The sequence below is a fragment of the Theobroma cacao genome, chromosome 2, assembly GCF_000208745.1.
Source record: "Theobroma cacao cultivar B97-61/B2 chromosome 2, Criollo_cocoa_genome_V2, whole genome shotgun sequence".
NCBI classification, from domain to species: Eukaryota; Viridiplantae; Streptophyta; class Magnoliopsida; order Malvales; family Malvaceae; genus Theobroma; species Theobroma cacao.
Genome location: NC_030851.1, coordinates 16,917,298 through 16,921,258, shown reverse-complemented (window position 1 = coordinate 16,921,258; position 3,961 = coordinate 16,917,298).

The following is a 3,961-nucleotide window of genomic DNA, read 5'->3' as shown; positions in this document are numbered from 1 at the left end:
TTGACATTCATAACATATCGTTGATGTCCTTAAGGCACAATGTATGTTAAATAGATCATTCTGAATTAACTTAATTTACCTTGAAAATTAAGAGTGTTACAATGTTTCACTATTATCTAATGTTTAGCACTTGGAATATATTGGTATATACTCACAATGCTGATTGCATATTAGGTTTTTGGTCTGGTACATTGCATGGGATACATAATTCTTTTTACTACTAATGCATAAGCACCGTTTTTCATCTTCTCTTTTTTCTCTTTAAGTTAAGGAGCCATTCTCTTGTCAATGTAATTCACTTAGGACAATTTGATGGGAAAGGCGTTAGCCATGCATCATAATGCCAAAACCAAAATAAATAAAAACAAACACAGTGGAATAACAATTAAAATTAGCTTTTCCACCCAAAGTTACTTTCAAAAGACCTTTGCATGATATGTGTTGGCCTTGAGTTAAATCATGTTTTGATTTGACAAAAATCACAAGTTGTCTTGAATTTAATGTCAAGCATTTGAAATTGTCTCAAATACATTTTTAATCCCCTAAGGTTACATATTTGTTTGAAAAGTTATACTTCATTAGAAAATATCTCACAAGCTTTTCAAACAATGCATGTTTAGTTATGAATGCAAGAGCAAACATACTTTGAAATGTTATTTGAATGTAGGAATAAGGTAAGAAGGAAATAGTTAGAGAAAATCACTGAAAAGCTAAGGAAACCTCAAGATGCAAACCAATAGTCAATCCAAAAGGTTGAAAGAGTGCAAAACTTGAAGATTATAATGCCATAGTTGACCCTGAAGTGTTTACAGTTGACCATGTTCTATAAAGCTCAAGAAAATCATGTTTTGAATAGACATAGTTGATCTTGGACCAAGCATAGTCGACCTTAACAAGTCAAAGGCAAAAAAAAGTCAAGATAACACAGCCATAGTCGATTGTAGAGGAAATATAGTCGATCCTGACAAGTCAAAGGTTAAAAAAATTCAAAATTACATAGCCATAGTCCACTATAGAGGAAGCCTAGTCGACTATAACAACTCAAACTTTCAAGAAACAAGCTTTTGGGAGATTGATTGACTAAAGGAAGATTACACTTGACTATAAAAGCCCTATTTTTATTTATTTATGTTCCTTCCCTTTACATATATTTTTTTTAAAAAATACAATTTAGAAAAAGTTTTAAAAAATATCAAATAGTAAAGTTTTCTGAACGAATTTGTATCTTTAAAAATTTTAAAAGATATGTCATATGTTTTGAGCTTATTATGGATTTGTTTTTTGTTTTTAAAGATTTGTTCCTTTTTCTTTGTTATTTTCCTTTATTACCTCAATTCTCTTTTTTTACCATTTTATCCTAATAGTTTCAAACAAAAAAAGTTATGACTTAAGATTATTTTTGGATAAATGTTACAAGCAACATATTTGATCTATATATTTATATATTTTAAATTTCAGTAAAAAATTTTAAATTTTTCGTAAAAGAAAATTAGGGAGAAAGCAGAAATAATAAAAAATTAAATAATGAAAACAATATGAAACCTTTTCACCATTATACTTTTTATCTTTTTTTTTTGTTTTATCTTTATTTATTCTTCTTTTTTCTCAAATCTTTTATTTAGAAAATTTATAATCTAAATTAATTTGTACAAAAATCATCCAACTATTAAAATTTCTCAATTTATATTTTTTTAAACTAACAGAAAAGAATATAATTGTTCGAAGAAATAAATTCGACCAATAAATTTTTAAATCTATTCCATAATTGTGTTTACAATCTTTAAAAGCAAGCTTTAATTTCTTTTAGGTTTGCAAGCTTATCTTTTTCTATTTACAATGTTGATCTTATGAGTTTATTATAATTTGTGTTATGAGTTAATTTGCTAATGCAACCCTGCAAATATGCAGATGTATGCATATTTTAATTTTTCAAAAGAGAAGAAGAGATGATGTGTTAGATTAAGTTTGTAATTGTGAAGTATGAAGTTCTTTAATCATTAAAAAATGTTAATGCATTAATATGAAAGAATTTATTGAAGATATATATTTTATTCATAAAATATGTCTTTGATCACTCAATTTACATATAAAATTAAATATTTCTTTCGTCCTTCTTTTTGTTATTTTTTGGGATGTCTTAAAATGAAATATTTTTCTTTTCATTTTTGAATATTTATTACTCTTACTTTTTTAATATTTCAAAGTTGATTTTTATTTTTTATACTTTACTTTTTAACATTAAAAAGCATTGTACATCAATATTATAAAAAATTTTTGAATTTGTAATATAAAATGTCCAAAAATCAAAAAATATTTTAATTATAAATGAATGTTACTGAAAGACAAACAATTAACGACAAAGAAAGTGTAATATATTTTATTTAATTAGAAGGAAATAGTTATACCTAAGTTTTGAAAATAATTCATTCATGCAGAAATAATCTCATCCTAACTTAAAATGAAAATCCATTCATTTGGCCCAACCAGTAACACTCTAAGTCCAAATTAACCCATCCATGGAGGCCTTCAATACCCTCTAAAACCCAACCCAAAATCAACCACTTCCTCCAATCAAACTCACATTGTCCTCTTAATGTACACTACTCTTGCCAAATGTTCAAAATTAAGCAATTCAAATGTCAAATAAAGACTCCCTTTAGGATTCCCTTTTATAGAAAGATAAATATAAGAAAAAATCATGAGAATAACTCTTTCATAAGCTCAATTCAAAAATATCTTTTATTATAATTTTAACTATTTTTAGCTAATTTTTGGTATGACTTGACAACAATGCCCTTTCAATAATTTCAGACAAATTAAAATGGTTTCAGTTTTCTCTATCCTGTCATCCAGACAAAAATTTCAAAATTAAAATCTCGATTTCTCTGTCCGGCAAAATGCTATCTATCTCATTATCCAACTCTTTCTCGCCATCTCAAAGAGTAGAGATGACATCAAGGTATGTGTTTTAGGTTATTTAGTTTATTGGTTTATTCATAAAACCTCAAAGTTGAGGGATTGAAATTGATTAGACATATCTATAAATTATAACACTGTATGACTTTGATAACTTAAACCTGATTGCGAGCAGGTAAATCAATTAGTTATTAGGTATTGCATTACTGGTTTTTAGGCGTTGTGTCATTAGTTTGTAGGTATTGCGAGACTGGGTTTTAGGCATTGTGTGACTTAATCATTGCATCTCTGATTTTTAGGTATTGTGTTACTGGTTTTTATGCATTGCGTGGCTAATTTTTAGGCAATGCCTAAGTCACACAATGCTTTACTAACCAGTCACACAATACTTATCAATCAGTTACGCAATGCTTAAAAATTAGTAACACAATATTTAAAAACTAGTTATGCAATGCTCAAAAACCAATTACGAAATGCTTAAAAACCATAAAAACTACTAAATTTCATTTAACAAAATCAACAACTTCAAATAATACACCATATTCCATTTAACAATATAATCAACAAATATACTTGGCAAAAAATACTCAAAATGTTTAAGAGCGTGCTTGGTTGGGAGGAATGGAATAGCTATTTCTCCCCAATTCTCATTTTCTGAGATAAAGCTACATTTGGTTCAATAGAATGGCTATTCTTCGAAATAGCCATTCCAAAAGAAGCCTGAATAGCCATTACCAACACCTCCTTTGGTAATGGCTATTCCAAATTGTTGGAAATAAGAAAAGAAGTTGATTAGACAAATATACCCTTTTACAATTAAAAAAATTACTTTATAAAAAAATACTAAACCTACTTTTTCTCTCTCTCTTCCTCACTCATCTCTCTAAAGCACAGAAGACACAAAATTTTTACTTCATTTTCAAAAAAAAAAGAAATGAAAATATTTAAATATTATTTAATATATTAATATTATTTAACTATAATAAATATTATAAAGAATATTATTTAATATTATTCTTTGAATATAATAAATGGAATAAAGAAT